Source organism: Protopterus annectens, chromosome 8.part1, assembly GCF_019279795.1.
Source record: "Protopterus annectens isolate FY-2018-M chromosome 8.part1, PAN1.0, whole genome shotgun sequence".
Classification (NCBI taxonomy): Eukaryota; Metazoa; Chordata; order Ceratodontiformes; family Protopteridae; genus Protopterus; species Protopterus annectens.
In genome coordinates, this window is record NC_056742.1 from 429,665,653 (window position 1) to 429,691,349 (window position 25,697).

The following is a 25,697-nucleotide window of genomic DNA, read 5'->3' on the forward strand; positions in this document are numbered from 1 at the left end:
GAAGTGCATACCAGACATTAACAAATGTTACAAGAAGAAGAAGTTCGTGCTGTATAATAACTACTGGCTTATGAGCATCTGAGCTTGCTATAATCAAGGTAGTTAGTGGAGTGAAAAGAAAGGTAGTGGTTGGATGAGGTGGATGATATTAGAGTGGAAGTTGCAAGGGCATAGCCAGCATGTTTTTAGTTGCGCTTTTAGTAAAGTTTTAAAGTGGGTGCATGATGGTATGGAGGTAATTGTGGGTGGGAGTGAGTTCCATAATTTGGCTATGGCGCAAGAGAAAAGTGCTTCACTAGCAGAGTTATTGGCTTTAGTGATCTGCAAGTAATTTTTTCTGCTGGATCTTAGTGGTCTAGTGGTGCGATAGGGTTGGAGTAGATTCTGGAGGGATGGGACATTTAGTGGATAGTTTACTAGTTTGTGGGCGAGTGAGAGTTGATACCACTGAAGGAGGTGAGGGAGTTCAAGCCAGCCCATTTCAGCAAGTGAGACACAGTGGTGACTACGGTAGGATGCCCCTATGGCGAATTTGGCGATTTTGTTGTAGCAGGTCTCTAGCTTGTTTAGATCACATTGCCTTAGGTTGGTATATATTGGAGAGGCATAAAGTAGGGTGGAGATAAGGTGGGAATTTGCTATTGAAATCTTTGCTGCTTTGGTGAGAAATTGCTTATTTCTGCATAACGCTCCTAGTTTTTTGTGGACTTTTTTTATAGTCATAGATATGTGAATGTCAAATTTAAGTTTATTGTCTATTTCCACTCCTAGCAATTTGGTGTGTTCAGTTGGGTATATAGTGGTGTTGTCTTTTGCTGTGATGTTAAAGTGAGAGTTGTTTTGAGTATGTTTGGTGGGTTGGAAGATGAATAGTTTAGTTTTGTTTGGGTTGAGTATTAATCGGGCATCGGATAACCATGTTTCAACAGAGGAAAAGACTTCCTGTGTGACTTTTTGCAGTTTTGGTAGGGACTGGGCTGAGCAGATGATGGTCGAGTCATCTGCGTATTGTATGAGTGTGCCATGTTTGGTGGCAGAGGCTAGATTATTGGTGTAAACAGAGAAGAGTAGGGGTCCAAGGATGGATCCTTGGGGAACCCCTATGGAGACAGGTAGTTGGGGAGATATGTCATTCTGCCATACAATGGATTGTTGGCGGTCAGACAGGTAACTCTGAAACCAGTTGGTGACCGATTGTGAGAAGGATAGGTTATTGAGGACAGAGATAAGTTGTTTGTGTGGGACCATGTCAAATGCTTTAGATAGGTCTAGGAAAGTAGCAGAGGAGAGATAGCCATTGTTTTTATGCTGAAGGATAGTGTTAGTAAAGGAGAGTAAGGCAGTGGTGGTGCTATGGTTTGGTCGGAAACCATGCTGAGTACTGGAAAGGAGGTTGTTAGTAAGGAGGTAGTCTGAGACCTGAGAGTGTATGCATCTCTCTAGTATTTTGGAGAGTGGAGAGAGAATAGCTATGGGGTGGTAATTGGTTAGTTCTGTGGAGGGTCCGCCTTTGTGGAGGGGAATTATATGTGATACTTTCCACAGTGTGGGAACGTAATTTTCTGACAGAGATCGGTTAATCAAGATGGATACTGGGTAGGCCAGAGCATCAGCTGCGATTTGTAGATATTCACTTGGGAGGCTGTCTGCTGCTAATTTGGTGGGTTTAAGTTTAGTTAAGAGATTTTTTATGTTGGAGGTAGGTACAGGAGAAAAAGAGAAGGCAGTGGGGAGATTACTAGTTGAAGGTTTGGGTTGGAGGAGGGGTTGTGTTGTTTAGCTAGTGATAGTATGGTTTGGGTGAAGTGTGTGTTGAATGAGGTAGCAATATTTTCTGGAGTGAGGATGTTAGGAGGATACTGACTTTACCTGGGTGAAGGATGGAGTTTATGGAGGACCAGAATTGTTTGGGGCTGTGTTGTGAGGAGTCTAGGGCAGACTGGTAGTATTGGGATTTGTCCTGTTTTATTAGCTTTTGAATCTGTTGCGTAGTTCTAGGAATTTCTGTCTAGCTGAGGGGTTTGGTTTTGCGCCAGTACTCCCAGGCTTTATCCCTGTTTTCATTTCTGACTTAGTGGTTTTCTGTAGCCATGGGGAGGGTTGTGCTTTGGTTCTGGAGAATCTTATGGGGGCATGGTAATTAAGGATGTTCAGGAAGGTAGTATTAAAAATTCAACTGCATCATCTAGACTGAGGTACTTTAGAGGATGCCAGTTACATTCTTTGAGGATGAGATGAATGTGAGTGGGTTAAACTTTAGTTTTTACGATTTGACGGTAGATGACAGATTTAGCTTGGTATAGGTATTTTTTGTGTAGGAATGTTGGGGAGTGATCACTGAGGCTATCTGATAAGCAGCCTGTTATATATGACTGGGGGCTCTTACTGACTAGTATCCAATCCAGGGTAGTGTGCTTGGTGGAATTTTTATTTATCTTGGTTGGTGACTGGACTAGTTGAGTGAAGCCATAAAGGTGTACATGATGGGTTGGATTGTTGCCAGAACAGGATTGCCAGTCAATATTGAAATCACCTAAGATGATAGTTTCTTGGGGGAGATGGTGGGTAGACCAGCTGAGGAGGTTTTCTAGGGGAGGGATGTTTTGGCCAGGTGGGAAGTAGCATCCAATTATGTTGATGGTTTTGTTTTGGTTAATTTTGAGGTTGGTATATATTATTTCTTCATTGCCTATTTGACATACTTAAACTCAAAGTTTATTGGCAGAACTATCATTTTCTGGCTAGTTGCCCACAGAATCAGTTGTTATTGGTTCCAGTAACATAACTTCTGACTCTGCTGATACAATCAGATACAAAGACATCAGAATTTGTCTGTCACACCCTCTTTCCCATCATACCAAACATCTCTCTGCTGAGGAAACAAACCATGATGTAATGCAAGCAGAACAGATCCCCTCATACAGAGGTAAGAATATCATCTGGCAGTTAGTAGGTGCTCAGACTTAGTATGAGATTCATCTTATTGGAAATACATTTGTTTACAACTCTATATAGGTTCACTGGTTCATAAGTGTATAATATATTATATTAATAACCACTAGGGCCCTTATAAGCCTAGCCATGCAACCCAAATACTCGCAAATTTGATTTATATAGGGGGTAGATTACTGACTGCATCTGTCCAGCAGAGACATAAAAATCAGACCAGGAGTGAATTTCCAATTGCCCATCCATCAGCCCAAGTTGATCTTATATAGGGAAAGGGAGGAGCTCTTCTTCACGCGAATGGGCACCATAGAAGGATTTTCTTACTACCCTGTTCCAGAAAATTAGAATTGTCTGAGAAACATATCTGGCTTTTCAACATGTCATATTTATGTCACAAGCAAGATTTAGGTCTTCTAATGTAGTAGTTCTGATACTGTTTTTTTTGTGGATGTGTGGAAGATTCATTAAAACAGGATCTAGGAATGCCTTGTATGCCAGGCAAAGATCACCTCTCAGAAGTTTGTTGATACTAAATAAAGAGGCAGGGTTTTGAGATGATCAGCATAGAACAATGTGTTTACTGCCTGAATTCTTTTTAAGGAACATTTGTGGACATTCCAGTTACTGCATGTGTCTGGTCAGTTACATACTGAAAGAGGCATTATACTCTATATTGGATCCAATGAGGGCCAATTATAGTTTTATAATGACCTCTCTTGACGTATATGTCATGCCTTTTATAGTGGTATAATGACCTCTCTGGACCTAGATACCATATAAGTTGAGCAACATAGAAGGAATTTCTTACTACAATGGACACATGTTGCTTGAAGGCTAGGTTACTATCTAAACGAGTTCCTGGATACCCGACTAGTGAATCAATTCTTAAGGGTGTTTTATTGGTGATGTAGTTACCTGTTGTGGCAGATTCCCCCAAACATACTCTAATGCATTTCTTGGTAATGAGTTTTAAGCCATTGCTTTGGAACCAATTGTTTTTCTGCTTAGACCTCATTGAAGTGTGTTCTCATCTTGGGGTATTCAATGACTGCTCCCAGTTTGGAATCATCTGTGTACTTAGTTAGCCAGAGGCTTTTGACATTGTTTTGACATCCAAGAAGTAGATGCCAAAGAGGAGTTGGCATGGCACAGATTCCTGGTGGAATTCACTTGTGTCCAGCCTCTTTGTGGGGGTGGCCTCACCAGTTCTAACCTTATGGGTCCTATCATTGAGCCAGATATCTATCCAGCATGTTACAAAGGGGTTTATACTTAGTTCTGTAAGTTTGTTGACAATGGCTGAGTTAAAGTATAGCATTTGATACAATGCCCTAGTGCAGCATTGTATCAAATGCTTTAGCCAGATCTAGGTAGGCAGCATGCACAGTTTTCCCCTCATCCATGGCCTTATTGACCTTTTCAAAGAAGTCCACTATATTCAGTAAGCATGACCTTCTTCTTTGACAAAGCCAAACGGGGATGAATCCTGTGTTTGAAGATCTCTTATGTTGTTGTTAATAATTTCCACTAAAATTCTTTCCATGGCTTTCCAGATAAGACTAGTCAGACTAATGGGTCTTCAGTTTCCTGAATCTGTTGAAGATCATTCCTTATGAAGGGGGATGGCCATCATAGTCCTCCATTCATGTGACATAAAAACTTTGTGAAAGACTATAGTTAAATAATGACTCTAAGGCTCTGGAGGAATCTTGGGAGCTTATCAGGGCCCACTAAGGCCATGTTCTTGGCTTTAGAGAGTGCAGCCTAGTTATCATTGAAGGGGTTATGTTTGAGGGGTTTTCTGGATGGGATGGTTGGGGATGAGAGAGTTGGAACTGAATTTGTCTGCTAACAGGTTTGTTATATCCTGCCAGGCTAGGTGAATGTGGCACCATTAACCATCAGTTTAGCACATTGCTATTTGCTGCCCTTAAGGTTTCTGACAGCTGTAGAAGGCCTTATGGTTATTTATTTATTTATTGACATTTGTTAACCAGGTTAGTCCAGCTGGGCTTGTGGCCCATTTTCAGTGAAGACCCAAGGAGAAAAGCTCCAAGAAAAAAATACAGTTTACAAAATAAAATGGAAATAGTTATACATACAAATAAGTAATAACAACATAAGGAGATTTTACTGAGAAAAAAAAATCTTAAGTCAAAGAAATACAGTTATTAAATTAAGCAGAGTAGCTAAGCATATACATATTTACAGCAGGTTCAGAAATTCAAACAGTTGAGGTTAGACATCACTGGTCAAGTAAACATTCACTGAAGGGGGAAATGCCTCTGTTTTAGTGGGCAAGAAAAATAGATAGGGAGGGGGAGTTAAGTTGGGGCTTGACAGGGGCAGGTTTTGGAGCTAAGTAGATGCAGTCTGAGTTTCTCTTTCAAGTGAGATGGGTGTATGATACAACATATGTCTCTAGGAAGTTTGTTCCAAGCTTGGACCACAGAGTACTTATAAAGGAGTTTACCCACTGATTTTTTTGGGATAATATATTTGTAGTAGTTGCTGATTTGATGTTCAGATGGTACGAGGTGGAGAGTTGATGGTGATGAAGAAAGAGAGAGCAGGGCATGCTGAAGGTTTATTTTTCACCTGGGAGCCTATCTTAATCTCAGCATTGACTTTGCTTGATCTAATTAGCCCTCTTAGTTGCCTATTTAGTTTGATAAGAGAATTTTTATAGTTTCATAGGTGTTTACTAGGTTAACAACCACCAGGGCCTTTTTAAGGATAGCCATGCATCCCAAATCTCTGACAAGTTCTGATACCATTCATAAATGTAAGCAGTGGCTTGGGGGATGAAATATTTACAAGCAGGGGCCTGCGAGATGAAACATTTACAGGTTGTCTGTGTCCATTAGAGACACAGGTGTCAAACCAGGGATGAATTTCCTGTTCCCAATCCAATTGTCCAAGTTGCACTTGAACTGGGTTAGGGAGGAACTCTGCTTCACATGGATTATGAGCATGTTCCAGAGACAAGGTAGTCTTTAAGATGCATATCCGTGTTTCCAGCAGGTGCTATTTATATTACAGACAAGGTTTAAGTCTTTAGAACAAGTAATGTTGGTGTTGTTTGTTTTTTTGAAATGCAGGAGGTTCACCAGAGTGTGGTCTGACAATGCCCAGTATGCCAGGCATAGATCTCCCTTCAATAGCCTGTAGGAGACAAGACAGGGATAGGGCCTTGAGGCAGTCTGCATAGGACATTTTACTTATGTCCTGTATTCTTTTAGTGAAGAACTTCTTTGGCTGTTCCAATTGTTGGATATTCATGGTTAGGTACATATCAAATGGGGTGCTGTACTCAATGATAGGTCTGGTGAATGCCAAATACAGTGGATCAATGACGTCCTAGGACTTAGATGCCATACCTTTGTTTATAAATTGATTGACATAGAATGATTTCCTCACTACTGTAGACAGATGATGGTCAAAGTCTAGATTATTGTCTATGTGTGTAAGTAAGTCCCTGATTACAGGGTTAACTCTAAGGGGTGTGTTGTCAGTATGATAGTTACCAGGGGTGGATTACTTCCCAAAGGATACTTTTAAGCATTTATTGACATTTAGTTTTAGTCCTTGGCTTTGACATGAGTTGTCTGTCTGTGTCAGCCCTTCCTAGAGAACATTTGTGTCAGTGTGGGATTCAGTGACAGCTCCTAATTTGCAATCATCTGCAAATGTAGTCATCCAGAGACCACTGACATTGGCCTTGACTTCATGCCAAAAAGGAGCGGTCCAAGAACTGATCCCTGAGGGATTCCCACTTGTGACTGGCCACTTTATAGAGGTGGACTCCCCAATTCTAACTTCCTGGGTCCTATCTGTGAGCCAGTTGGCTATCCATTGAGTGACATACGGGTTTGTACCTAACCTCTTGAGTTTGTCAAAAATGCCCAAGTGGGGTACTGTGTCAAATGCCTTGGTCAGGTTAAGGTAGGCAATGTGAACCATTTTGCCCTCATCCATTACTTTGGTGACCTCTCAAAGAAGTCCACCAGGTTGAGTAGGCATGACCTGCCTTGTCGAAACCAAACTGGATTGGGTCCAGTGTCTGGAGGTTTACTATATTACTACTGATCATTTCCATGACGATTCTTTCAATGGCTTTACATATAAGATTAGTAAGGCTTATGGGTCTGTAGCTTCCAGGATCTGTAGATGGCCCACCTTTGTGCAGAGGGATGTCTGTTGCTGTTCTCTATTCATGAGGCATGAAGAATGTTTGGAGGCTACAGTTAAGTAGCAATTCCACAGGCCCTGATAGGTCATGTTTCATGCTTATTTAGAAGGAAACCTGGGATATTGTCTGGGCCCATTAATGCAGTGTTCTTGGCCTCAGAGAGAGCATTAAGGACCTGTTCCATAGTGATAACAGGGGGAGTTATATTTCATGGGATTTCCTGAGGGAAGGTTGAGGGGAAGAGAGGGGTAAAGTTGGAGCTAAATTTATCAGCCAGTATATTTGCTATATCTTCTGGCTCAGTATAGGTGGCTCCATTTACAATGAGCTCTACACACTATTGTGTACTGTCTTTGAGGTTGCAGACATAGCTAAAGAATGCCTTGTGGCTGTCCTTGGCCTGGGAGGCCAAATTTACCTCAAAGTTGGCTTTGGTAGACTTTATTTTTCCTCTCAGTTTGTTTAGTTTGATGAGAGTGCTTTTATCCTGCTGGGTGCTACACCTCCTAATTTTTGCCATGATTTTCATCCTCCAGTTATATAGCCTGTTGATTTTGAGATTTCACCAGGGTGGCTTGTTTTTTGAGTTAGTTTTGTACTTCTTTCCAGTGGGTACGGCTGTCTCTCTGCAGCTATTAACATGCTTGTATAGGGTTTCTGTGTACAGTTCTGCACAGGTAGCAGTGTTTTCAGGGTTTTTGGGGGCTTGCAATTTTGCCAGGTTATCACTTAATAGCAGGAAGTTAGCCTTAGAGTAGTTCCTGAATATTTCAGGTTTAGCTGGGGGTCCAGGTTTTATTTTCACTTCAAAGGAGACCATTTTGTGGTCTGCCCTTACCAGGAATGACATTTCAATAGGGGGTGTGCAGCACTCTCTCATATTAGTGAGGACCAGATCCAGTATGGTTGCACCCCTGTTTGGTATATTGACAATCTGGTCCAGGGAGTTTGTGTTTACAAAATCCAGGAATCTCTGTGCCTGTACGTTTGATGTCATATAGGATTCCCAGTTAATAGTGGGGTAATTAAAGATGCCATTGAGTATGGTATTGGATTGGATGGTAAGTGTTTCCAATAAGTTTAAATACATGGTATGTGTTTCCTGGCTCACAGAGGGGGATCTATAGCTTGCAAGGGAGTGGTATTGCATTTTGCCTGTGGTGATTTTAACTTGGAGTAGCCCCAGTGCATTGTCCTGTTTGACCAACATTGAGGTATATTTATTTTTGATGTGAAAATGGGAATTGCCTTTCTTGATTTTTTTGCCATAATATGTTTCCTTTTCTTGTATATCATCTTTAATTTGAGATGCCACCAGGTGTTGGTACAGCAGACTCTATGCAGCTATTGACAGAGCTGCACAGAGTTTCTGAGAGCAATTTAGCATAGGCTGCTGTGTACTTGGGTTTGGAAGGAGCATTGAATTCTGACAAACCATCACTTAATAAAAGGTAATACTTCGTGGTTGTTACTCATTCCGCTTAGAAAATATATATGCGATCTCTCATGCCAAAGGTGGGAGTATCATTGGCACATACACTTGAAAGTGTTGGTAGACAGACCCTTAGCAAAATGTATGGCCTTGTTATAATGATTTTTGCATACAAATCAGGCCACACTAATTACTACCTTTTTGTGCTGGTCATATTTTATGTTATTTTATTTTATTTTTTTGTTAACCAGAAAAGAACACAAATATGCATAGACCTTTTTTATCATAGGATCATAGGAGGTTCTAGGCTATCCACCTGAAGGTCATTTCAAGCCTAGCCATTTCATCCCAATGTAATACTATAAATACTCTATTCAATCAAGGATTGTATTTAATAATGACTGCCATGTTGTGGGCACTATCCCAAGTAAGAATTTATAGTGCCCCATCCACTCATCCAGGTTCCTTTCGAACAGTGTCATAGAGTTGCTCTGGTACACATGACTTGTCAACCTAGTCCAAAGACACGGCAGTCGCTGGTAGACAAATCTGTCCCTCCAGCATGTCCTCATCGGGGCTGGGAGAATGGCCTAATGGTTAAGGTGTTTGCCTTACAAACACAAGGTACAGGGTTTGAATCTCACAGGGGATAATTGGCTAGGCTTAAAATGGCTCACAAGGACAGATAGCCTAGTACTAATCTATGAACCTATGAACCTATGAACCTATTCAAGAAGTAGACCATATTTAGGTCCCTGTAACAGGTATCTCCAGTCCCATTTGATTTACTGATGTGCAGCAAATTCATTAGGTTTGGGTTGGAGATTGCTCTGTAAGCCAGGCATAAGTTTCTCCTAAGAAGTCTATATGATACTGAGTATAGTAACTGAGACTTTAGTTGGTCTGTGTAAGGTACATGCTGGATTTCCTTAATAAGCTTGGAACCCTCTGAGGTCTCTCCAATTGCTGTACGTGCTTTGTACAGTGCATGCCAAAAGGGGCATTATACTTGATTATTGGCCTTAGTGACAAGTAAAGAGGGGTTATAATCTCCTTTGCTCTAGAACTGATGCCTTTGCTAATCAAGTGTGGTACATAGAAAGCCTTCCTTAATACACCAGACACATGGTGGTCAAGGTTAAGGTCACAGTCTACTTGTGATGCCAGATCTCTTACCACTTTGTAGGTACATAGGATATTGTTAATTTGATAGTGTGACGGGACATTCTTTTTACCAAAGCTAATGATGATGCATTTCTTTGCGTTCAGTATGAGATCATGACTAAAACACCAGTCGTTGGTCTGCATAAGACCCTCCTGAAGTATACTGATGTCATTTGGGGATTCAGTAATTGCACCCAGTTTGCAGTCATCTGCAGACTTGGTCAGCCACAGCCCATTAGTTTTGGCCTGAACTTCTAAGAAGTATATACCAAACAGGGGCTCAGCACTGACCCTTGTAGTACCCCTCTGGTGACAGGTCTGCTAGTTGATGTAGAGTCACCCACTTTAGTAGTGTAAGACCAGTTTGTGAGCCAGTTGGCAACCCATGTTGAAACAAAGGGGTTTACATTCAGTTTGCTAAGTTTATCACTAATGCCTGCATGTGGGATTGTGTCAAAGGCGTTTGCCAAGTTGAGCTATGCTGTGTGCACAGATTTGCCCTCATCAATGGCCCCGGTCACATTTTCAATGAAATCCACCAAGTTTAATAGGTAGGATCTGCCCTTGATGAAGCTGAATTGTGTTGGATCCTGGGTTTGGAGGTCACCTTTATCTTTATTTATGAATTCCATGATGATATGTTCCATGGCTTTACAAATGAGGCTGGTCAGACTTATTGGTCTATAATTCCCTGGGTCAGTTGCTAAGCCTCCTTTGTGGAGGGGAATAACTGTCGCTGTTCTTCATTCCACTGGAACAAAGCCTGTGATTAGATGTGATTGAATAGGGTACTTAATGGTGATGCTAATTCTTGTTTTAGTTTGTTTAGAAGACAGCCTGGGATGCCATCTGGTCCCATAGAGGCTGAGTTTTTTGCCTTAGACAAGACTTTAATGACCTGCTCAATGGATATTTAGGATGTGGGGTAGTTAGGGGCAAGGTTTGACATAAGTTTCTAGGGGATTAGGGAGTGAAAATTTCTCCAGATTAGTCCACTAGCAGGTTTGCTATCTCTGTCAGATCAGTGTGTGTGTCATACTGTTAGTCACTAGTCCCACACATGCTTAGGTCCTACCTTTTAGGCTACATACATAGCTGTAAAAGGCCTTATGGTTATCCTTTGGCTAAGTTTTTCTCAAAGTTACCCTTAGAGGATTTGACATGTTATCCTATTTGCCAGTTGAGGCTAAGGGTGCTTTTCCATTGCTGGGGCCTTGCCTTAGCTTTCTTAGAGAACAACTTTTTGCATTTGTTGTAAAGTTTGTTGATGCTGGATGTCCACCAGGGCAGCTTTTTTTTTACTTGGGGGTCTGGCTTTGATTCTCTCTTTAACAGCAGAGTCTATACACTTATAAAGTGATTGTGCAAGACTTTAGTGTAAACTTTGTGTAGTTACCACTTCCAGCAGAAAGTGGGGGTTGGAATGCATTTATACCTTCCGGTAGGTGGGAATAGTTTGCTTTGGTGAAGCTTTTAGCCTAACTTCTCCCTTTGTGAGTTCTGGTGTTCATACTAATTTGAAGGCAACTGATTTGTGGTCAGATTTAACTAATGAGAGTGTAACAGTTGCGCTGGTGCATCTTTTTGTCATGTTAGCGAGGATCAGATTTCATATGTTTATTCCTTTTGTTGGCGTTTGAACAATTTGTTCCAGGGCATTTCAGTTAACAAAGTCAAGGAACTTTTGTACTAGTGAGCTATGGCTAGAGTAGGTTTCCCAGTTAATAGTGGGATAATTGAAATCTTCTATGACCAGGGTGTTTGGCAATACTTGAATTGACTCCAGTTTGGTCAAATAGGCCTCATGCACATCATGATCCATGGTGGGAGATATATAACTAGCTATGACTTGAATGGTGGTCTTACCCACAGTAATCTGAAGTCAGAGTAACTCCATGAAGCTGTCCAGTCTAACTAGTCAGGTGGTGAATTTATCTCTAATATAGATAGAAACACTACTGCCTTTGATTCTTACACGTTTATTTTGTGGCCTGATGGTGTGGAAGGCATTGTGGCCTTGCAAGGCCTGGGTAATCTATAAGGCCTTGAACCAGGTTTTTGTGACTGCACAGACATCTGCATCCTCCAGTGATAGAAGTGCTTTCTGGGTGTGCAGTTTTTGGTTTAACCTCCTAGTGTTTAGCAACATAACCTTTATCTTGTTATGGTCGGTAATTTTCACATTGGCAATTTTGTTTTTGAGACCTTGCCTAAAAAGACACCGTGGGAGAGGCAAAAGCCTTTGCCAGCAACCAGAAGCCTAGTGGTGCCAGGTGCACACCGTCTCTAGCAAAGCAGTGAGGTTTGTTGACCATGTCATCCCAGGCTGACAGAAACTGCATCCCCTTTGTATGACACCAAAACTAAGCCAATTATTAAAATTGATCATTTTTTGTTTATAATGTAGCATCATTCTAGGTGAGGGTAATATGCTGCTCAAGGCTAGGGACATACCTGCTTGGGCACATACTCAGAGAGCTCAATCGTGTCTCTCTTCATATAGTCTAGTAAGTTACATCTCTGGTCATTCACTCCAACATGAGCTATGACAGAGTCATAATGGTAATTGTTGCTGAGAGACCTGAGTGCATGCATGATCTGACAAATCCTGGCACTGGACAGGCAGTTGACCATGACTTTCTCTTTATCTAACCTGGTGAATGGGACATTCATGTCCTCACTATGGAGTCTCCAATGATGAGAAAATTTGTTTCTTGAGTGTTATGCCTTAAGGGCTTGGTAGGTAAGACATTGGTGTTGCTATGTGCCTTGGGTGCCTTGAGAACTGTTTTAGTTATAGCAGTCTTTTATTTTGAAGGTCTCTAGTGTTTAAGTAAGTTTTTTAAAAGAACCTCCATGTATGTTGATTTGTGTGTTGGGTGCGTACTATGTGTATGAGTAGTGGTAACATATGCCTGAGTAGTGGTGGGTGAGGTGACAACCTCTTCAGTGTTACTGTTTCAAATGGAAGCGATCAGGGATTCAAGATTCTTGGTCTAGATACATCTCTTGCACTCTGTACTTGAGTGAGTTATTAGTAGAGGGTTGTCAGTGTAAATGAGGAAGTCGCTACACTGCCTCAGGAAAACCCTTGTCAACAACTGACAGGAGAAACAAGGGTAGTTCAACTGTCCATAATGCTAGGTTTGAAGAACTGTTATCACAAAGGGGGTGCTTTCAGGACTGATCTAGGAGGTGCTCTGTAGATGGATATTTCTGACAGCATTTTTGGCTGGTGGTATAATAGGTCACAGCTCACTAGCAATACTTCTTAGACCTTGGATGTACTAAATATGAGGACTACAGTAATGTACTACAGCTGTATCTAAAGAGGAAATTTCAGAAATATCTGTCCGGCAATGGAACATAATTGAGTGGTAGTGGACAGTGCTGCACGATGCACAAACAAGCAAAAACCTGTTCAAATGGAGTTAACATTGAAAGATTAATCACAAATGTTAAAGTAAGACATTATAATTAATAAACATAACTAAGAAGGAATTACTTACATCAATTAATATATTCTGTAAGTTTTATTTTCTCATGCATGTAACTTTCTTAACATTTAAGTGATGTAATAGAGAGCTGCAATGTACATTGTTGCATATTCAGACTCCCATAGGCCGAGAGGGAGTGAACTGTAATGGATAGCAGTGGAGGGATGGGCTTGGAGAATATTTAGAAAAGGTGGACATTGATTGCTTGGAGAAAAGGCAGAAGAAAAAGGTGGATGAGAAGTAGTTTGAGCCAGTGATTATCCATGCATTGGTAATGAATTAGAGTATGAACTATTGTGATACTTTGAAATTATTGCAATATGGACATTTGCTCTGAGTCTAAAGGCTAGCTAATATTACTGTACAAGAAGCATTTGTACCTGTGCTCTTTAAATAAATATTACTTTAGGTGCTGTGAAAGTTGTTGATAGCATTCAATGGATTTAATTTAAGTTGGTTTAGATTCTCAGAGGAGACATAATCTGTGCAGTGGAGCTCATTATAGCATCATGTTATTTGATCTGCCATCCTCACTGGGAACTAGTATTTGTTTTCCATCAACATCAGCAACTTTTGTCTGTTCTAGCTCTGTGTGTGTGTGTGTGTGTGTGTGTGTGTGTGTGTGTGTGTGTGTGTGTGTGTGTGTGTGTGTGTGTGTGTGTGTGTGTGTGTGTGTGTGTGTGTGTGTGTGTGTGTGTGTGTGTGTGTGTGTGTGTGTGTGTGTGTGTGTGTGTGTGTGTGTGTGTGTGTGTGTATGTGCCTAGGTCTAACATTTTTCATCACTTGGCTGAAGATGGGCAAGGGATTATATCTGTTTGTCTGAAGAATGGATTGCAGATGGGTAAGGAATTAACATCCATTTGTTTGAAGAATGAATTATGACAACAGCATAGATGCTCAGATATGAAGTGCTAGATGTCAATTAGTTTTCCTACTATCAGGGCTGCAAAAAGTGGTTACCTCAATATCACAATTCAGGGCTCTATGCTGTCTGCATGGCACCCAAAGCATTACAAACACAGGTGGCATTTTAGTGCCATATCCCTTATGAAGCCAAGTACGGAATGATAAACAGTAATCCCCACCACAGTTCTCAAAATCTAAACACTAGAATGAAGGACAAAGGACCCAGATCAGGGACACTATTTTAAATATCCACACCCCTCATTTAGTTAGTTTACAAAATAAAAATCTATGAGTTGCCATGTGTTTTCTGAAATAAGAAAAGTCTGTTTAAAATCCACCACCTGTTTTTCTCAAAGCATCACTGATTTTAGAAGGCCAGAGTAAATTTTTGAGAAAAATCATGGATGTTCCTGAAAATCAGATACAGTTGACAGGTATGATCACCGCTGTTATGTGTAATCATGGTAATGAGTCCATGGCTGTGAAGCTAAAGAAAATTACTATTTTAGCTTCTCAGTTAAATTTCACCAGTTTTTCAACTTCAGTGAATGCAAGTTGACTAGCAGCACTGCAGGTAATCCATACCACACCCAGCCCTGTAGGCAATCAAGTCCATAACACATCCAGCACTGCAAGTAATCCATACCACATCCAGCCCTTCAGATAATCCAGTCCATACCACATCCAACACTGCAGATAATCCAATCCACACCATTTCCAGCACTACAGGTAATCCAATCCATACCACATCCAGCACTGCAGGTAATCCATACCACATTCAGCCCTGCAGGTAATCCGATCCATACCAGATCCAGCACTGCAGGTAATACATATCAGATTAGCTACAGAGCAGAAGGAAACAATAACTTAATCTGGACCTTATTTTAGAAGAAAAAATATCTCATTAAAAGGACAATATGGTAGTCTTCCACTATGAATAAATGATCTTTCTTGCCAGCTGAGTAATATTCATCAAGTATAACCAAGTGACCCCCAGATTCTTGATTATTTTTTCACCTTTATGTCCCCACCCCTATCCTTTCTCCATTAATTAAAACACGTATAATGAAAACACTGTACATTTTCTGAATGCAGTCTTCTTGAATCCTTTGAATTATGAGATGTATCAATAAGAAATGCAACTGCCTACAACATAGTTTGCTTCATAAATCACTTTTATGCAAATCATATAACTGAACTTATTCATTCATAAAGGTGATTAATAACAGTTTTTTTTCCCATTTGATTTTTATGGAAGGAGAATGAAGCCCAGCATACTTTATGTGATGGAAGGTTCACACCGGTTCCCCCCAAACTAATAAAACCAATGTTGTTAGGAAAAACTATAAATGATCACTTACTTGACTAAGGAGATTTGACTGTACCAGATTCACTGCAAAGTGAGCTGCAGACATAAGTGAAAATCACACAGGCATATATTAAGCATATGGACATTTCAATCACAGTTAGGGAGGACTGAATAATTGCATTTATATCACGCTATCAAAAGATGAAAATAGCCAATGCTATTTCATCGAACCTGAAATATCTAAACCACAAAATATCGAACATTCAGAACAGCAAATTTTTTCCCAAGGAAAAAAATTGCTATTCTGAAACACATACACACAACACAAGCACACCAAAAAAAACCCATCAATCCACACACATACACTTAAAATCCTACATCTAACCCTACACTAAACTGTACATACACTACTATCTATTCACTTACCTTAACCCAAACCCTAACCCTAAGGTCTATCACTATCGCACACTCACCTAACCCGTGCCCTAACCCTAACTCACTTAACCCGGAACCTAACCCTAACTCACCTAACCCGCGCCCTAACCCTAACACACCTAACCTGTGCCCTAACCCTAACCCTAACCATAATGTACACACAATCACACTTACCTGAACCCAACCCGTAACTTTCCACCACAGCGCTGAAAATAGCAAAGCCACAGAACCAGCCAACCTAATTCTTTCCCTAGGAAAGAATTCAGTGTTCTGCAGCTTTGCTATTTTTAGCGTTCACAGAATAGGGGTCGATATTAGAACATTTGAAGTTTTAAAACTTTGATGTTCTGATATAGACCTGAATAATCCACTGATTACCTTGAGCAGCAATGTTTGTGTAGGAGTGTAGCAGAAGTGTTCAAAATATATGTACAGTTAAGGTTTGTTTAGTATTCATTAATTCCTGATAAGGTTACAGTTGTTTATTAGTTAAAATAACTTTAAAAACAGCTCAGATTATTTATTACACCTTGAAGAATAATATAAATAAACAATATAAGACATGAAAGTCCTCTTCCATTCATACTTAATGCATGGAATGGTTTGTGTTCTGATGTGACAACAGTGGTAAATATGATGTAATTTTGCACCAAGTTTTAAAAATTAACCCATTCTGAGAACTGTAAATAAGCTCTTCACATATGTAAAGCGCATTAAATAAATCTTTTTAAAATCATTTATGAGGCCACAAACTAATACATTTAAAGATATAAGGAGTGTGATGGACATAGTACGTTTGAACATATTACTATACAGCCTGCTACACCTGCAGGTCCTCAATTTCTCTGCTAAATCTGTATTAGTCTTCTGTATGAATTACCTCTATATCTTCCTTGCCCAAAATTAACTCATCAAATCCCCCTATGCTATAAATTAATATACTTTAATTTATGCTCATGGAAAATACTGTGCACCATATGTTATGTTTGTCAGGGTAGAGATGCCTCATCTGGAAAATATCTTTGCAACAGCAGAATATGTTCCTGTGATATCCATGCTGTCAGTAGTATATCTGTTATCTATCCACTCGTTATTATGTTGTTTCTATGTATCAACAAGCTACATTTTAGCATGTGATTGCATGCACTACAAGCTGCCTGTTAGCATGTGATTCCATGCACTACAAGCTATCTGTTAGCATGTGATTCCATACACAATTTGTATCCACAAGAGACATAATACCATATTATTCCATTCACTACTGTATGTGCTTTCCCTGTCTGTATTTTGCCTTATAATAAAAGTCCATCATTAAATTCCCCCTCTGTCTTGATATTTAGCACAGAGGATTAAGGGAAGGAACTTATCAGTAAGGTAAGGTAAGCCATGTAGTCCTAAGTCTGATTAATTCATTCTTCATTTGCATGCAGTCTGATTCAAAGTAAATTATTTAATCGAGCAGTGTACACTTGGGTCAACCAATAAAGAAACATTTGTCTGAGGAATGGATTGGAGATGACAGTTTAATACAAAAGTAAAATAACTGCATGCTTTCTCTGGGTTCTGCTTTTATATTCCTGTTTTTATTGCAGTTATTCCTTGTTTCATTTTGTATTGTGTGCTAGAACATTTAGTTCTCCAGAACACTTCTGAAAATAGTCAGCTGTACAGATAGTTAATTAGTTACTCAAAATGATGTTAAGAAACAGCTAAATATTAAACATGTAACAATTCAAAGGCTAACATTTTTGCAGATCATCCTTTTTTTTTGGCAAATGTTAAAGTGTCTGCTTTTTTCCTTCCTTGTGTGGCTTGACATTTTACTCACTTGTTAGAAATCTGGCTGGTGTCCTTCTTTATCTTCTGTTGCCTATAGTTCTTTTGATACATGAATTCTTTGTCAGAGCTTTGTAGGGAAGAAAATATAATCTGTGTGATTACTGTCATTGCTTTTCTTTTTGAATGGCTTTCCAATGCAGACATACATACAATGCATTGGTGTATCTTTGAGGTTGACCAAATCAAGGCAAATGCATATGCACATCAAACCAGCATGTGTATGAACATATCTTCCAAAGCATCTGATACACAATAAGAAAAACTAATGTTAAGAAGGTGGGGTGTGTTGTAGAATGAACCTGAAAACAAAGCAACTGTTATTTTCTTCCCCACTAACAGTCTGTGCCCTGACTTTTCCCTATTCTGCAGTACAATGACAAATATATATTTTTCCAGAATCATTTTAAAATGCTGTGTGTTACTTCTTGTGATCATGAAGGGCAAAACAAAATGTCACACAGTAGTCAGTACGATTTATCAGTCAAGGACATTGTATCACACACACAATAACAACTTTACACTGTATTACTTTTATGGAATAGAACATATTACATGCATAAGCATTTCAAGTAAATGTGCCCTTTGTTTTTTTCCAGTTATTTTAAAATCCTCTTAATTTTCCTTCCCTTGATCTTAAAATGTAACGCAAGCTGTCGCTACTCTGTTAAATCATTCCCAGTTTCCACTTATATTAATGTCTAGCACATATAGCTGTGTCATCTATGGACTGGGTTATTTATGTATAGTGTTTGTGATGCATGGCTCTGCTATGCATAGTTTCTATGACTAAGGACATCAATTATGAAAGAGGACGGAAAACAGGCTTTACAGCTCTGCTACATGCTGCTGTATGCCATTAACACAACTGTTGTTATCTAAAATGTTTATCAATGTCTTGCAAGTGGCTTTAAAGTAGTATATGCGAAAATAGCAAAATAACTTTTAATTTGATCAGATTTAATGTTTGTTTTGGCCATTTTCATATTAGGCACTTTAAACCTGCTTATTAGATATTTATAATTATTTTAATTAGAGTAGCTATGTTGTAACATGTACAGTTTATATGAATTTATTTTATTTTATTTTAGTATTGTTGCCATCTTTTTCTCAAATGTCATACTGAAATATTAACAAAGCATGTGCTGTATATTCCTTCCTGTGGTCATAAAACACAAGCAAAATGTTGCAGCTATAGCTATGCTAAAGCATACACTCTACGCTAATTAATTAATGTTATTATTTCTGCTTCATGTGGCATATTGAAATTTATATAAACCTACTGTCTCTGTTCACATTGTACACTGAAGCACACACAAACCATGCTACATGTTGCTTCCTGATATCATAAATTGCACAGGAAAATGCCAAAGCTACACTCAGTAAAATCGATTGTGCAGTATTTATGTCTATCATAAACAGTAGTATGAGCTGTAGGCTTTATTGACACTGCAGCAGTACTGTTAAACAGTAATCCACAACTGTGCATGGATATATTGGGATTTACCCATGGCTGGAGTGGTTTAATCAAGAGGGTGAAGCCAAGTGATTAAACAAAGCCAACTGTGAATAAATCTTGATATACTCACAAAAAAGAGTGGATTATTGCTTTTATACAATGACATTATTTAAGAAAGAAATTGGTTGCCTAAATCGCACTTCAGTCTTCTTCAGTGTTCTTCTTTTTTAATGATGTACTGTGCGTGTGTACGGGACATGCATTTCCATGCTTGCACGGTACATTAGAGAAGTTCCGAAGAAGTGGAAAAAAGATAATCTTTGTTGCTGTGTTTTTTTTTTTTTTTTTTTTTAAGTCAGGATTTTAAGAGAGGACGGAAGAGAAATACAAGGGAAAACAGATATGTTTCTGTTTAGTTTTATAGAACATACTTGACTTTTCTCATATTTTGCTGTTCCCCCAGCATACAGCAATAGAAAGTTTTGCCGTTCAATGTTATTTCAGCAGACAGACTTTTTTTCTATTGGTATATGCTCAATTTACAATGGGCATGCAAGTTGATCTGTCCAGGGACCCTGTTTTTGAATGGCAGTGAACAGTCATTTTATGAGTGTACTTAAATGTGCTGTACCCTACTGCATGATTAATATTAATATTTTCCTGATATGTCATTGTATGTTTAAACTGTACTCTTGTATGTGTCTATTGGAATGCTGAGGAATTTTTTGTCAGCCTGTTTGTAGTCCACATAATTATTTTCACCTAATGCACATTTCTGCTTTTATTTGTTTGTGATTCTTGGAAACTATATTTTTGGAGTCTAAAATTAAGAGTCTTAGACACTATTTGGAAAACTTGTAAATAAAATGCTTTCTTCACTTCATCTTATCACTTTTGAAATGTATTTATTTATTTATTTATTTATTTGTTAACCTGGTTAGTCTGACTGAGCTTTTGGCTCATTTTCAGCAGAGACCTGGGGAGAAAAGCTCCTCGGAGAATAGAGTTTAGCAAAATTCACTTACAATCAAGAAATATTGCTATCAGGTTACAAATAACAAATGAAATGAATGGTAAAAAATGAATGATGTTTAGGTATAGACAGCATTTATACAAAAGTAGGATAGAGAGAGGCTGCAAAGTGCAATACAATATAACAAAATCAGTTACAGTCAGCAAGGAATAACAATCAGGTTAAAATAGCATATTAATTGTATAATACCTGTGTAACTGTAGTTAGGTTTAGAGAGCTTAGATCCAGGAACTAGGATGAAAGATAAAGTGAATTAAAAAGGTGATGTCCATTGAGAAAGTCAGGTTGAAGTAAATGTTTTTTATGAGATATGTTGAAACTTCTGTTTTATTATGCAAGAGACTAGTTTAGGATCTGAAAACCTTTGTTGAGAAGTGTGAATACATTTATCTCTACACTTTATGTATGTGCTATATACAGTATTATCATAAAAATAATATTTTGGATGGAAAATATGTCTAAAAAGTAACAAACAAGGGAGCAACATTCCAATAACAAACAGGTATATAAAGCTTGGTCACTCCTATAAGAACAATAGGAATCATTATGAGAAAGGACACTCATGTATTTTACCATCCATCCATAAAGCTATGCTAGGGTGATACAACTCTCTAGTAAAACTTGTGAAACCAATAGAAACTACCCACTCAGTTATTCAAATGGGTGGGAGTCTGTTGCAGAGAGAGTGACTTGTATAAATTTGAATTCTGTTTTAAGGCACAACAGTTGTTTTTTATGCTAACTTTATTTTCTTGGTAGCGATGTAAACTATTCTGTGTATCTGTTTTACTGACCCATGTTTCTAAGGTGATGTGCTTAGTCTCAGACATTAGCTAAGGCTGCTGCCAATGTATTTGTAATGATATCAATGAATATGTTGTAGCAGTAAATCTTTTTAATCACTCCTACATATCCCGATATCCTTCAGATAAATCACACCACACCAAAATAGCATACAATGACTTTTATTAAACATTCTTAATCACAACTTTATTGAAGAGCATATATAAATTTATTAATCACAACATCAATATCCACATAACAATTTAACAGGGCAGAGTATCCCACTCACTCTGGCCCAAAATAAGCAGTATTACCTCAACTGCTCATTTACTCTCACTTACCACTGCTCACTTCCATACCCAACCAACCTCCTTGCAGTCTAACACCCACCAGCAGAGGGGGAACAGAAGAGATACAAGCCTGCCCTTCTTCTCTACTAACCAACTAATCCACATATGCAAATAACCAAAATCCTCAATGCCATAAAAGAGGGATGGACATAGGGCAGCAGGTTCATGCCTAAATCTGATCTCCCAACTCTGCTACCCTGTATTAAACCACCTAAACCCCTCTTTATGCTGACCTCACATCCTCTCCACCATTCATCCATCTAAGCTTAACCTTTCCTTGCCCAGTATGCCACCAAATACTTTCCACTTCCCATACAACCCCAACATATCCCACCCAAATCCTTAAACCCCCTTTACCTATCATTCTACTAACAAGCTAACTACTTAGTGTTGCTGAACAAATTGGTTTGTTCCCAAACTTCATTTGTCCTGATCCCCTTCAAATAACAGCATTCATAAATGTATTAACCACAAACATGAATATCCATGTAACGATTTAAGAGGGCAGTGTATCCCACTCACCCTAGCCCAAAATAAGCAGCGTTACCAAAAACGCTCACTTACTGTCACTTATCAGAAGCAGCGTACCACCACTCACTTCCATACTCAACCAAACTTCTTGCAATCCAGCACCCAACAGAGGGTAAACAGAAGAGAGACAAGCCTGCACCTCTTCTCCACCTACCAACTCAGACACAGACCATTCCCCCTCTCTTACTGTAACATTTTCACCAAACCTTCTAAAAAGAAAGCAAGGGATACATTAAATAAATCCAGTCCTAGCTCACTCAGGTACACTCCATCATCCCTAAACCAGAGTCCCTATCATGAAAATACCTATGATCTATCATATGAAAATCCAAATTCAAATTCTTAGACATCCTAAAATTAACAAACTGATAGGCTCACTCAGTACCTATGAAACTGCCTGCATTCCTCCAAAATAAACATGATACTATTTCAGACACACAATACTCATACCCAGAAATCTCTTCTTTAAAGTGGCTAAGTCCTCCAATATCCTAAACAACTACTGGTATTTTCGAACTGCCACCAAATTGTTACCTGCTAAATGAACCACTAAACTCGTGGAATCCAAAGCTGTGATTGTATGTCCTCATACTGCTCCACGAGTTGATGCCATTTCAGGCCTCTGATACCATGCCATAGGACTGTCCACCTGTCATGATGTAAACTCACCTCACTGACATCCAGCCTAACTGCAGCCTGGTTTGCTGTTAATTAGATATAGGAATGGCCAAAAATAACAACTTGTTTTCCTAAAAAAAGACACCATTAGCAACAACCAGATTAACCAATTATCTAAGTCAAAAAGGCATCTGAAAACCAATGACCTACCCTCTTGATAACCTTCACTGACCTACCTTTTCTCGCCAAATCAGAAGCCCTTCTAATGTAAAAAAAGTGAGTAGAGAACCTCTCTCCCTGAAAACCCAAACATTGGAAATCTTTTCTCATGATGCACACAAACTGATTTGCTGTTATCACACTACTTCCTTTTAAATGGGAAACCAAGTCCTGTGGCTCCTAGCATTAGACAACTATAACCTCCTAGCCAAACACATGAGGCAGAACAACTCATCTCTACCTTTTGCCAAAACAATCTACACCCCCCCCCATTTGGCCCATTTTAGATCTATGCAACCATATCTCTACTGATACAGAAAATACAGCCACATCCCGCCAAACCAATGACACTAAACAATCCATTATGCATCCATAACAACAACGTCACCCACAAATTTTAATCTGCTGAGTTAGCAGTCAATAACTCTAACCCCCACAACAAAACCTTAAGAGCATGTCTTGTCATCAGCCTTCACCTATCAGTCCTACCACCGACAACTCTACCCCACTCTTTCAACATACAAGCTATTGTCCAGATTTCATGAAGCCATGTAACCCCTCCATGCACGGAAATATGCTAATAGCAGCCAAATCCACCCTAACTGAATGAACAGCCTTCCGTTGCACCCAAGCCTGAGCTAAATATTGCAATAACAATTTCTCTGACCAAACTCCCTCTTCCTCAGGCAGCTGCAAAACAAGCCTTCCCATACGCCTTCCTTGTAAAAAACTGCCCAAGACTGCTGAACCAACTGTCTTGAACTTCAGTGCAATCTGCCATACCTCATCCAGAAAAGCAACTTGCCTACTACCTCCAGGCTAACTGCTGGAACCTGCAAAACTGAAAATGAGACAAACTGCCAGCAATCCCAATTTTAGAATTTGCTGAATGCACACCTGTAAAAGAAAAATTGGTCAACAAAGTCTTCAAAATCAATTTCTGTAATACTAGCAAAAGCAATCTAGATTTTGTTGTCTTTGGCTACAACACCCATGCCATGGCAATATTATTGGAATGAAAAATCATCCTTCTACTCCGCAAACGTTCCTGCCACACTACCAATGCCCCCCAAATAGGCATCAGTTCCAAACAGGCCACATTGAGTGTCCATTTAACCCCCCAGTCATCCAGCCAATGAGCAGCAAAACATTCACCTCCGAAAAATGCCCCATTACAATACTACCATCTGCATCCTTAAAAAATTGCAAATCCCTTTGGCCAACCCAATCCACCTGCCAAAATGAAATGCTGTTAAACTGATGCAAAAAGGACAACCACAATGCCTGAATTGACCAAATCAGCACACCAGTCTTTACCCAATAACCTTTAACTTTCCCTCCTTTCAGCAAAAATTCCACTGACATGCAAAATGTACGACCAGAATGCACAGTCCGATAGGTAAAGTTCATCGGCCATAGCAGATCCATGACATCCCTAATCTGCACCTCCTTTTTGGCAACCATCAAAGAAATCGTCACCCTCAAATGCCTTATCTTCTCAGCAGGAAGACAAAACAACTTCCACCTGGCATCCACTAACAATCCTAGAAAACACAAGGCCTTGGCAGGGCCCTCCACTTTCTGCATAGCCAACAGAAAACCCGACTCCTCACATATTGTCAGGAATGCCTGAATACCTTCATGCACCCCTACAAAGCCTTCACCTGTCAACAAAAAGTCATCCAAATAATGGACAGCCTTGTGAGTACACACCCTTTGCTGTCAAATCTAATGAAGTGCGGTATTAAACTTCTTAAAGATGGCATAAGCCACTGAACACCCATTGCCATGGCCTTGTCAAAATAACATTTTTTATCAACCATTATGCCCAAAAGTGGCCACACTTCCTGCACCAGCAGTAATAGAAAGACAGATTCAAAATCTACCTTTAGCAATCATGGATCTGCAAATCCCTTAATGGTTTCCACTTCTTCATCCAATGAAGAAAATCTCGCCTTTGAATCATTTTGGAGATGAAATCATTAACTGAGTTCCCTTCCTGATAGGACAAGTGGCGAAGCATCTGAAATTCACCAGACAACTTTTTAGGAATCAACCCCTTACTGTGACACTTTAAAATTGACAAAAGCTGGGTAATCAAATGAAAGAGTAATTCAGTAGCACTTATGATAACGATAAATCTCCACATAAACCAAAACAGTAATGTAAAATGAAGACCAGTCACCACAGTATCCGACATAAACCAAAACAGTAATGTAAAATGAAGACCAGTCACCACAGTATCCGACATAAACCAAAACAGTAATGTAAAATGAAGACCAGTCACCACGGTATCCGACATAAACCAAAACAGTAATGTAAAATGAAGACCAGTCACCACGGTATCCGACATAAACCAAAACAGTAATGTAAAATGAAGACCAGTCACCACAGTATCCGACATAAACCAAAACAGTAATGTAAAATGAAGATCAGTCACCACAGTATCCGACATAAACCAAAACAGTAATGTAAAATGAAGACCAGTCACCACAGTATCCGACATAAACCAAAACAGTAATGTAAAATGAAGACCAGTCACCACGGTATCCGACTAAACATTTATTAGGTAAGTGCTTTTGTGTTATAAAACACTTCTTCAGACCATAAAAACAGTTTAAAAACAAGGCACTTAAATAGTCATTCAATCAAATAGAACACCAGTCAAAAACTGCCATCAATTATGATGTATGTTTTGCATCTTTAAAACTGCCTTTAAAGGAATCCATTTATTTAAACCAAAGTCTCTAGTAGATTGCAGTCTATTAATAAACTCTTCATAATCAGTCTTATTAATAATATTACCACTTCTAATATTTACATAAACAAGTTGCAGCATCATAAAAGTAAAAGAATGTCCAGAATTATTATTAGCATGTTTAGCTAAGGCACTAGATGTAACATTCCTACGTATATTATCAATATACTCAAGGATTCTGTCTTTTAAAGTATGATTAGTTTTCCCTATATAAACGACTTGCAGG